The sequence below is a fragment of the Hemiscyllium ocellatum genome, assembly GCF_020745735.1.
Source record: "Hemiscyllium ocellatum isolate sHemOce1 chromosome 27 unlocalized genomic scaffold, sHemOce1.pat.X.cur. SUPER_27_unloc_3, whole genome shotgun sequence".
Taxonomy (NCBI): domain Eukaryota; kingdom Metazoa; phylum Chordata; class Chondrichthyes; order Orectolobiformes; family Hemiscylliidae; genus Hemiscyllium; species Hemiscyllium ocellatum.
This window is the reverse complement of record NW_026867498.1, coordinates 522,160-534,646: the sequence shown is the minus strand read 5'-3', so window position 1 is coordinate 534,646 and position 12,487 is coordinate 522,160. Positions and strand designations below refer to the sequence as shown.

The following is a 12,487-nucleotide window of genomic DNA, read 5'->3' as shown; positions in this document are numbered from 1 at the left end:
TCGAGTCTAATATCTCATACCTCATTCTTTTCCTGAGTGAACACCAACGAGAAATGTTCATTTAGCACCTCTCCGATCTCTACAGTGTCCACACTCAACTTCCCACTTCTGTATTTGACTGGTCCTATTCCTACCCTAATCATCCTTTTATTCCTCACATACCTATAGAAAGCATTAGGGTTCTCCTTTATTCTATTTGCTAAAGGCTGCTCGTGTCCTCTCTTTGCTCTTCTTATCTCTCTCTTTCAATCCTTCCTCGGTGATCTGTAATTCTCTATTGCCTCATCTGTACCATCTTGCCTCATCAACATATAAGCCTCATGGAACAGCATCATAAGACACAGAACTTGTATCAAAAGATCAGTGTCATGCAACTGATAGAATATATTGAACAAACTTAGATAGTCTTCATCTCTTAGAATGGGTGTGGGCTTTGGTTCATTAATATGTAACAATGTTCTTGAGATGACATAAGGTTTTATTAAAAAAAGGCATTAAAGGTGTGAGATTTGAGTCCGTCAGTATTCCAATCTTGAATCAGACCGGTTCTGTTTCCAAAGTCGGAATTTGTAAAATATTACATGCATTGACTGCCTGCAGATTGTGTGCTTTTTGAACAAAATTGAATGTATCTGCAAATATAATTCTGCCAAGACATTTCACCCCATAGAGTAGTGTGTGTGTGTGTGCATGAGAGAGTGAGAGTGTATGCATGTGAGTTTGTGCGTGAGAGTGCGCAGAAGTGTGTTGTGCATGCTTGGGAAAGTGAGTGTGAGAGAATGTTGAGGGGGTGTGTCTGTCTGTCTGAGAGATAGAGTATGTGTGTGAGAGAGATGCTTAACAAAAGCAAGGGGTTGTACAGATAATGGTTGGGCCATGAGTTGTGTTATAGAACAGACAGACATGGGGTGTGGGGAGGGGCGGGTGGTGTTCAAGTACATAGTTCTTTGGAAGTTGCATCACTGCTAGACAGGGTGGTTAAGGCAGCATCTCGCAACATTGCCTTCATTGTTCACACCACTGAGTATAGGGATTGGGACATCATGTCTGTTTCTGTGCTGTATATCTCTTTTGAAGCCAGTAGAATTCTGAAAGGGGCTTGACAGGATAGATGCAGATAAAATGCCTCTTTGTGGGGAGGGTCTCGAATCCCGACAATGTGGAAGCAGGCCATTCAGCCGATCTATTTCACTCTGGCCCTCTGAACAGTATCCCACCCACACCCAACCCCTTACTCCGTATTTCCCATGGCCAATCCACCCTAACCTGTACACCCCTGGTCACTATGGGTAACTTAGCACGGCCAATTCTCCCTAACCTACACTCTAATCTATAAATTACCTTCTCAAGAATGTAATTTAAGTGCAGAGCTTTTCTAAGAAAAACGTCAGTTTGACTCAACATTGGGACACAGACAGAATTCACACCTATTGGTCTCTACTTATAAACAGGGCAACGTCTCTTCGAAATGTAGATTCATTTAGATATAACTGCGTCACTTTACATATTAAGATATCCCTTTGAATGTGCCCACATCCCTTTGAAATGTAATCTCGTCCATTTACATCTCTGTATTTGCGGAAATACCCGTTAAAATGTCCATGTCCCTTTAAAATGCAGATTTCCCCCTTTAGATATGAGGCCGTTCCGTTAGATGTGGGAATATGTGTTTAAATGGAGCGGTGAGCTTTCCCAATGTAGACAGGGCTCCTCGAAACGTGGCAGTGTCCCCCCCCTGCAGCTGCAGAGCGAGACAGGAGAGTTTGTTTTTGTGAATGAGCAGTTGTAGCGCGAGGTGGCTGTTGCTTGGTGACGGTGAGGCTCCCCCGGCCCCGCCCATCCCCCCGTGCAGACGTCACGCGGGGGCGAAGGCGGTTGGGAGGAGAAGTCGCTCGAGCGAGGAAGCGGCGGGAGGGCGGCCGTTAGGAAAATGGCGCCGTGCGGCCCGGGGCAGACACCCGGCACTGGCCGCCGCCGCCGCCTTCCTGGCGCAGCTGCTGTGTCACGGCCACACCGGCCGGCTGTACAGCAGCCAGGAGCCGGTGAACATTCTGGAGGCGGATGGGGTTAAGGACCTGCTTGGGAACTGGTCGGGCGCCTGGGTGGTGGAGTTCTACTGGTCGTGGGGCGGCCCCTGTGTCAACTATGGGGCCACCTGGAAGGTACTGGGCCCGGGAGGTGAAAGGTGAGGCAGGTTGTGGGGGGGACGGAGGGGAAGGAATGTGGGGCCTGTCCTGTCATAGTCACATTTTACACTCACTTTCCATCTGCTTTTACTGGCGCTTGTGCTGTTTACCCCTCACTGTGTGTTTAATCCTTGTGCTGTTTACCCCTCACTGTGTGTTTAATCCTTGTGCTGTTTACCCCTCACTGTGTGTTTAATCCTTGTGCTGTTTACCCCTCACTGTGTGTTTAATCCTTGTGCTGTTTACCCCTCACTGTGTGTTTAATCCTTGTGCTGTTTACCCCTCACTGTGTGTTTAATCCTTGTGCTGTTTACTCTTTGCTGTTGTGCAATTGCTGAGGGTAGTGTGTAAATACTAGTGAAGGATACTATGCACCAGCATGTATATGTTCCTCAGTCATTGAAGGGGCAGGACCTGTTGAGAATGGTTTGTAAAGCAGGTTGTGCACTAAGCCTTGTTAACATGGATATAGTTTGTTCATTGGAAAAGTAGACTTTTTATTATTTAGAGTCAGATGTACAGCACGGAAACATACCCATTTAGTCCAACCTGTCCACGCCAACCAGATACCCTACATGAATCTAGTCCCCTTTGCCAGCACTATATCCCTCTAAACCATTCCTATTCATATATCCATCCAGACACCTTTTAAAGGCAGTAATTATATCAGCCTCCACCACTTCCTCTGGCAGCTCATTCCATAACTGCACCACCCTCTGCATGGAAACATTGCCCTTCAGGTACCTTTTATATCTTTGTGGCCTCACCCTAAACCTATGTCCTCTAGTTGTGAAGGTCACCCCAACACGGAGGAAAAGACTTAAAAACATTGAGCAGCAAGACAAATGCAAAAGCAATCAAATTTCGAGCCACCTGGAGGAAAAAAAATATCGCTCTGCCTTTTTGGATCTCCGATAGATTTTAAGTTTCCAAATGCCTGTCAGTAACACCAGCATTGCTACAGAGCATATTGTGTACACTCCTCGGTGTCAACAAGCAGGGCACATCTTTGCCAGTGTCACCAAAATATTGGGCGTGTTCCTCATTGTCAGCAGAAAATGGGCGAAACCTATTTTTGATGGACAAATAAGGATCACTGGAGGACCGGAAGGAGACTTGTCCTCCTGCCATTCGGAGCTCCCCTATTGGTGAATGCGGAAGTTGGGCCATGAGGTTCTGAAACTCCTGCCCCTCCTCTCTCTCAATGAAGATTGAGCTTCACTCAGACTGCAGCTTCCTTCTTCTGTCCAACATCTGTGAGTACAGCATTCTCTTTTCTCACCCCCTTTTCCATTTACGTTTCATTCTGGGGTTCAATTGTTGACTTGGAACAACTGAAAGGAATGGGAGTGAATCCAGCGAGGGGACAGACTCTGGAAAAGTTAGTCCAAGCCTTTGTCTCAATTGGCAAAATAGACAGGCAGGAGACTGGAAGAACGCAGCAAGCCAGGCAGTATCAGGAGGTGGAGAAGTTGAGGTATCTGGTGTAACCCTTGTTCAGGATTGGGGGTGTGTATAGGCAGAGCTGTGGAACAAGGGTGTGCTGGGGGCAGGGTGATGAAGTGAGGATAGGTGGAGACAGGTAGAGGGTACAATAGACAATAGGTGCAGGAGGCAGTTCTTCTGCCCTTCGAGCCAGCACCACCATTCATTATGATCATGGCTGATCATCCTCAATCAGTATCCTGTTTATGCCTTATCCCCATAACCTGGTTGGTGAATGGGAGGATGGAATCTAGTTGGCAGGGAAGAGTGGAAGGGGCTGGGAAGTGAGTTGGGGGATGGGATGGGAGATTATTTGAAATTGGAGAACTCAGTGTCGAGTCCTCCGGGCTGTGGACTGCTCAGACAAGATGAGGTTTTGTTCCTCCAATTTGTCAGAAGGGAAGTGGGAAGGGGCATTAAAATGGGTGGAGACTGGGAAGTCCGCTCAGCCTCTGCGGACCCGGCTGTGATGCTCGGCAAACCATTCCCCAGGTTTACGCTTGGTCTTCCTGATGTAGAGACGGCCACAACTGGCAAAGCACAGTGGGTGCTGTTTACTGAATATAGTCCACACCTCCCGCTGCTGCTATAACGTGGTTTGTTTGGAAGCCCGAGCTTTCAGAGTGATTAGATTTACTTTAGATTTTATTACCTAGTGTGGAAACAGGCCCTTCAGCCCAAACCGACCCTTCAAAGAGCAACCCACCCAGACCCATTCCCCTACATTTACCCCTTCACCTAACACTAAGGGCAATTTAGTATGGCTAATTCACCTAACCTGCGGATCTTTGGACTGTGGGACGAAACCGGATCACCGGAGAAAACCCACGCAGACATGGGGAGAATGTGCAAACTCCACCCAGACAGTTGCCCGAGGTGGGAATTGAACCCAGATCTCTGGCGCTGTAAGGCAGCAGTGCTAACCAACAGTGCTGCTGCTGCTTCAGGTGGTTATGGAGAATACGATGATTAGACTGTTTATATCCAAAGGAATCCAGTGTCATGGAGATGTGATACATTAAACAATTTAGATTAAATCATTCATCTTTTAGAATGGGGTTCTGTTCTTTGGTATGTTAATCCCAGAACCTGTTTCAAGTAATTTTTTCAAAAACATAATTTAAATGCAGAGCTTTTCTATCAAAAATGTCAGGCCGACTCGACATTGGGACCCAGACAGAATTCACACCTATTGGTGGGTAGGCTGGGACTTGTTTTCACTGGAGCACAAGAGGTTGAAAGGTGAAGGTGTCGGGTGCCTCATTAGCGAGTTTGTAGATGACATTTAGATTGATGGAATATCAGAGAGTGAAGGGGACTGTCAGACGATACAGCAGAATATATAGATTGGAGAGTTGGGAAGAGAAATGGCAGATGGAGTTCAATCCAGACAAATGCGAGGTCTTGCATTTTGGAAGATGCAATTCAAGAGCGAATCATACAGTAAATGGAAAGGTCCAGGGGAAATTGATTTATTGCGAGATCTGGGTATTCATGTCTATTGTTCTCTGAAGGTGGCAATGCATGTCAGAGCGGTCAAGGCAGCATACAACACGCGTTCCATCATCGGACAGATTGAGTAAAAGAGCTGGCAGGTCATGTTAAAGATATAAAAGATTTTGGTTTGGCCACATTTGGAATACTGCGTACAATTCCGGTCACCAGATTTCCAAAAGGATGTGGATACTTTGGAGAGAGTGCGGAGGAGTTCGCCAGGATGTTGCCTGTTACCGAGAGCAGTAGCTATGAGGAGAGGTTGAGCAGATTAGGATTATTTTCATTGGAAATAAGGAGGTAAAGTGGGTGGGTGGGTGTCTTGATTGAGGCCTAAAAACCATGAGAGGTGTAGACAGGGGTGGATAGGATGAATTATTTTCCCAGAGGGGAAGTCTTAATTACTCAGGCTCAAGTTCAAAGTGAGAGGGGAAAGGTTTGAGGGAGATATACACAGAAGGTGGTGGGTGCCTCGAATGCATCGCCATAGGAGGCAGTAGGGGTGGGATCGAGAGCATCATTTAAGATGTATCTAGACAGATACATGAATGGGCCAGGAGCAAAGGGATACAGATCCTTAGAAAATAGGTGACAAGTTTAGATCGAGTATCTCGATCAGCATAGCCTTGGAGGGCTGAAGGGCCTGTTCCTGTGCTGCAAGGTTCTTTGTTCTCTGTATAGAAGTTGACAAAACCATGAGGGGCAAAGATAAGGTGAACGGCATGTGTCGTTTCAAGATTAGGGAGCAAATTAGGGTGAGAGGAGAAAGATTTAAAAAACACATGAGCACTTTTTTTTTAAAAAGTGGTTTGTGTGTGGAATGAATGTCCAGAGGAAATGGTGGATGCAAGTTGAGTAACAACGTTTAAAAGACATTTGGATAAGTACATGAATAGGAAAGGTTCGGAGGAATATGGGCCAAACACAGGCAGGTAGGACTAGTTTAGTTTGTGGATATAGTCAGCATGGAGTAGTTGGGCTGAAGGTAAAAACAATGACTGCAGATGCTGGAAACCAGATTTTGGATTAGTGGGGCTGGAAGAGCACAGCAGTTCAGGCAGCATCCGAGGAGCCCAATTTAGATTAGATTAGATTCCTTACAGTGTGGAAACAGGCCCTTCGGCCCAACAAGTCCACACCAACCCGGCGAAGCGCAACCCACCCATACCCCTACATTTACCCCTTACCTAACACTACAGGCAATTTAGCATGGCCAATTCACCTGACCTGCACATCTTTGGACTGTGGGAGGAAACCGGAGCACCCGGAGGAAACCCATGCAGACACGGGGAGAACGTGCAAACTCCACACAGGCAGTCGCCTGAGTCGGGAACTGAACCCGGGTCTCAGGCGCTGTGAGACAGCAGTGCTAACCACTGTGCCGCCCACAATTGTTGGGCTGAAGGGTCTGTTTCTGTGCTGTATGACTCTAACTGTTCTGTACTGGTCTTAAAATAATTTTACTTGCCTACCCCCCCCCACCCCCATCAACATCCACTTCATTGTTGTTCTAAAATCAGATGAACTCAGCCTTGAATACATTTAATGACCCCCTAACTGCAGGAAGACATCCCTACTTCTGAAATCAATTCCTCTTGCTAATAAACCTCTTGCCTTGCTGATTACTTGCACCCGTCAGACAACTGGCAGTGAATGGTGTGGACGGATGCTGAGGCCACTTTTTACATCCACACATCATTCCCGAGGAAGGGCTCGTGCCTGAAACGTCGATTCTCCTGCTCCTCGGATGCTGTCTGATTGGCAGGAGGACCAGGCTCCTTGTCTGGCTTCTCATTGGTCCATCTGAAGAAGGATTTGCATACAGCGAAGAGCATGCGCGGCTTTTGCTGAACCAGCATAGAGTCATAGAAATGTACAGCATGGAACCAGACCCTTCTGTCCAACCCGTCCATGCTGACCAGATATCCCAACCCAATCTAGTTCCGTCCCTCAACACCTGGCCCACATCCCTCCAAAACCTTCCTATTCATATACCCATCCAAATACTACCTCAAATGTTGCATTTGTACCAGCCTCCACCACTTCCACTGGCAGCTCATTCCATGTACATGTACCACCCTCTGTGTGAAATAATTGCCCCATAGGTCTCTTTTATATCTTTCCCCTCTCATTCTAAACCTATGCCCTCTATTTCTGGACTCACCGACTCAAGGGAAAAACACTGTGTCTATTTATCTTGTTCATGCCCCTCAATTTTGTAAACCTCGAGAAGGTCACCCCTCAGCCTCTGACACTCCAGAGAAAACAGCCCCACCTGTTCAGTCTCTCCCTCTACTGCAAATGCTCCAACCCTGGCAACATGCTTGTAAATCTTTTCTGAACCCTTTCAAGTTTCATAAGTTTCCAATAGAAAGGAGACCAGAATTGTACGCAATATTTCAACAGTGGCCGAACTAATGTCCTGTACAGCCGCCACATGACCTCCCAACTCCTATATTCAATATTCTTACCAGTAGAGCAAAGCATACCAAACGCCTTCTTCACTATCCTATCTACCTATGACTCCACTTTCAAGGAGCTATGAACCTGCACTCCAGGGTCTCTTTGTTCAGCAACGCTCCCAAGGACCTTACCATGAAGTGTATAAGTCCTGCTCAGATTTGCTTTCCCAAAACACAGCAACTCGCATTTATCTGAGGTAAACTCCATCTGCCACTTCTCTGCCCGTTGGCCTAACTGGTCACGGTCCTGTTGTAATCGGAGGTAACCCCCTTCGCTGTCCACTACACCTCCAATTTTGGTGTAATCTGCAAACTTAATAACTGTACCTCTTATGCTCGCATCCAAATCATTTATGTAAATGACAAAAAGTAGAGGACCCACACCTATCCTTGTGGCACTCCACTGATCACAGGCCTCCAGTCTGAAAAACAACCCTCTACCACCACCCTCTGTCTTCTACCTTTCAGCCAGTTCTGTATCAAAATGGCTAGTTCTCTCTGTATTCTATGAGATCTAACCTTGCTAACCAGTCTCCCATGGGGAACCTTGTCGAAGGCCTAACTGAAGTCCATATAAATCACATTACTGCTCTACCTTCCTCAATCCTCTTCGTTACTTCCTTGAAAAACTCAATCAGGTTTGAGAGACATGATTTCCCACGCACAAAGCCACGTTGACTATCCCTAATCAGTCCTTGCCTTTTCAAATATATGTACATCCTGTCCCTCAGGATTCACTCCAGGAATGTGCCCACCACTGATGTCAGGTACACTGGTCTATAGTTCCCTGGCGTGTCCTTACCACCCTTCTTAAACAGTGGCACCACGTTAGCCAACCTCCAGTCTTCTGGCACCGCACCTGACATGCACAGTATGCTCTATGGAGATGCTGTTTCTGATGGATGTAAAGTGTCCAAATGCCACAATTTCTCCCCCACTCACTTGATATAACCGTGCAGGCTCCTCGCTATTTGATGTTCATGTTACTTAGAGCCCTCATGATTATATCAATCTCAATGAGGTCACCCCTCAACCTCCTGTGCTCCAGTGAAGAAAGTCTCAGCTTCTCCTCATAACTCAAACCCTCCAGTCCTGGCAACATCCTGGTAAATCTTTACTGAACCTTCTGTAATAGTATTCTTCCTATTACAGGGCCACCAGAAGCCTTCTCAGTACTCCACAAGTGACTTCACCAACATCCTGTACAACTTCAACATGATGTCCCAACTCCTTTATTCAATGGTGTCAACAATTAAGGTAAGTGTGCTGAATGCTTAACATCAATCTACGTTTGTCAATATATATCAGTTGCATGATACTGACCTTTTGCTCTGAACTCTGTGTCTTATGATCCTGCTCCACAGCTACCCGATGAAGGTGCAGCGCTCCGAAAGCTAGTGCTTCCAAATAAAACTGTTGGACTATAACCCGGTGTTGTGATTTTTAAACCTTGTCCCACCTAGTCCAACAGCAGCACCTCCACCTCCTTTCTCATGAACACAGCCCATACCTCCCGGCGCTGCCAGTAAACTGCCAATGAAACGATGCAGTGCCTGCACTCCTGAAAAGTTTATAATTTCTAATGAAACCAGCTACTCATTCACTGCTCCATCTGATACACGACATTGGAAACTTAGTGCAGGAGGCTGCAAGAAATGAGCAGCTTTAAAACAAAAACCGCTTGGAGCTTTCAATGAGAGCCTGAGCGAAGCAGTACATTCTGGTTACCTTTCCTTAGATTAGATTAGATTACTTACAGGGCAAGGCCAACAGCAGGCCCCCGCACTACGCCTGCGTTGCCTTGCACAGTTTACAAAAATCCCTTCCCCTTCAGAGACTCCCCACAGTGTGGAAGCAGGCCACTCGACCCAAAGACTACACACCGATCCTCCAAAGGGTAACCCACCACGCAATTCCCCTACCCCTATTGCTCAATATTTACCCCTGACTAATGCACCTAACCTGCACATCCCTGGGCACTATGGGTATTTTAGTACTGTCAATCCACCTGAACCTGGACAACTCGTATATACCGACCAGATATCCCAACCCAATCTAGTCCCACCTGCCAGCACGGGGCCCATATCCCCCCAGTTGCCTTTTAAATATTGCAATTGTACCAGCCTCCACCACTTCCTCTGGCAGCTCATTCCATACACGTACCACCCTCTAAATGAAAAGGTTGTCCCTTAGGTCTCTTTCATATCTTTCCCCTCACCCTAAACCTATGACCTCTAGTTTTGGACTCTCCCATTCCATGGAAAAGACTTTGTCTATCTATCCTATCCATCCCCCTCATGATTTTATAAACCTCTCAGGTCACCCCTCAGCCTCGGACGCTCCAGGGAAAACAGCCCCAGCCTGTTCTGTCTCTCCCTATAGCTCAAATCCTCCAGTCTTGGCAACATCCTTGTAAATCGTTTTAGATTAGATTAGATTACTTACAGCGTGGAAACAGGCCCTTCAGCCCAACAAGTCCACACCAACCCGCAGAAGTGTATACCACCCAGACCCATACTCCTACATTTACCCCTTCACCTAACACTACGGGCAATTTAGCATGGCCAATTCACCTAACCTGTACATTTTTGGATTGTGGGGACACCGGAGCACCTGGACGAAACCCACACAGACACAGGGAGAATGTGCAAACTCCACACACAGTCACCTGAGGTGGGAATTGAAGCCGGGTCTCTGGCGCTGTGAGGCAGCAGTGCTAACCACTGTACAGCCGTGCCACCCATAAGTTTCACATCTTTCTCATAGGAAGGAAACCAGAATTGCACACAATATTCCAACTGTACAGCAGTAACACGACCTCCAAACTCCTGCACTCAATATTCTGACCAATAAAGGAAAGCGTACAAAACACCATCTTCACTATCCTATCAACCTGCAACTCCACTTTCAAGGAGCTATGAACTTGCAATCCATGATCTCCTTGTTCAGCAACACTCCCTAAGACCTTACCAATATGTGCAGCACCTAATATTTCTCTAAGTTAAACTCCATCTGCCACTTCTCAGCCCATTGGCCCATCTGATCAAGATCCCATTGTAATCTGAGGTAACCTCCTTCGCTGTCCACTACACCTCCAATTTTGGTGACATCAGCAAACATACCAACTGTACCACTTATGCTCACATCCAGAAAGTAGTGGGCCCATTATCTATTTTCAAAGTGGAATTTCCAATATATTACATGTATTGACTGCTGCAGATTGTGCAGTCTTTCAGCAAAATAGAATGTTTATGGTGCAGGTTTGCTCGTTGAGCTGTAGGTTTGATATCCAGACGTTTCATTACCTGGCTAGGTAACATCATCAGTGGTGACTTCTAAGCGAAGCGAAGCTGTTGCCTCCTGCTTCCTATTTAGATACTTGTCCTGGATAGGGTTCCGGGGGTTTGCAAGGACTGCCACAAACACTACGTAGGACAAACAGGAAGAAAGTTAGCCACCAGGATACACGCACACCAGCTAGCCACAAAAAGACACGACCCTCTATCCCTCGTAGCCCTACATACAGATGAAAAAAACCACCACTTTGACTGGGACAACATCTGTCCTGGGACAGGCTAAGCAAAGACATGCCAGTGAATTCCTAGAGGCCTGGCACTCCAACCACAACGCCATAAACAAACACATAGATCTAGATACCATCTATCAACCCCTCAGAAAATGAACAGGAAATGACATCACCACAAGCCCCAGGAACCCTATTCAGGATAAACGTATAAATCGAAAGCAGGAGACAACAGCTTCGCTTCACTTGAAGGTCGCCACTGATGATGTTCCCTAGCCAGGTAATGAAACGTCTGGATATCAAACCTACAGCTCAGCGAGCAAACCTACACCCTAAACCTCAACCTGAACTACAAACCTTGCAAAGTAGAATGTATTTGCAAACATCATGCTGCAAATACAAACTCACCCCCATGGATGATCTATCTCGTGTGTGCATGAGATAGAGAAACAGTCTATTTCCGTGCTGTATATCTCTATTTGATAACCGATGCTTTATTTCTGTTGGTGTAAATGTTGTTGTAATTCATAGCTGGATCCTAATAGGTGTAAGGGTGACAATTCCTTAAGTAGGGCACTGAGATTCCTGGGAGTCTCCTATTTCTGGTTTACTTCCTCATGAACAAACATTAAGCACATGCACCTATTTATTTATGATTTTGTTTCATTTTTCTTGTTTGATTCCCTGCTATGACTACACCTTGTATTAGGATAGTTGACAGGCTGGGAGATTGTGGCTTGGGTCTTGATTGAATATTTTATCATTCCAGAAGTTATAAAAGGCGGGGTCCAAGCTTGAGCAGAAATCCAGCAGAGCTGAGAACAGACCGACATCTTAGTCTGTGGGAACAGGGAGATCAAGAGAGGATAGAGCAATCAGGTCCTGAAACCAGACCAGCCTGTGATCAGTGCTTTGATTAGCAGCATCCTTCTACATCAGTCAATGCCAGTTGTCAGACAGGTGCAGCAAGGCAAGTGGTATATTAGCAGGCTGAACTGAGATTAGAAGTGGGGATGTCTTCCTGCAGTTAGGGGGTCATTGAATTTATTCAAGGCTGAGTTCATCTGAGTTTTGAACAATAAAGTGTGGATTTTTATGTTGTGTGTATGAGGGTTTTTTTTATGGTTTGTGTGTTGGATGCAGGTACAGTAACCACATTTAAAGTGGAAGGCATGAAAATGGTTTTAAGACCACGACAGAACAGTTACGGTCAGACAGCACAGAAACGGACCCTTCAGTCCAACTATTCCACGCTGACTATGTTCTCAAACTAAACTAGTGCCACTTGCCAGTGTTTGGCCCATATACCTCCACACCTTCCCTATTCATGTACTTAT

General features: G+C 46.3%; 1 protein-coding gene across 1 annotated transcript in view; it reads right to left on the bottom strand.

The window, feature by feature from the left end:
- Positions 1-12,487, bottom strand: part of LOC132808062 (zinc finger protein 585B-like) — a 45,997-nt gene that overhangs the window by 18,680 nt on the left and 14,830 nt on the right. The window lies entirely within an intron of this gene.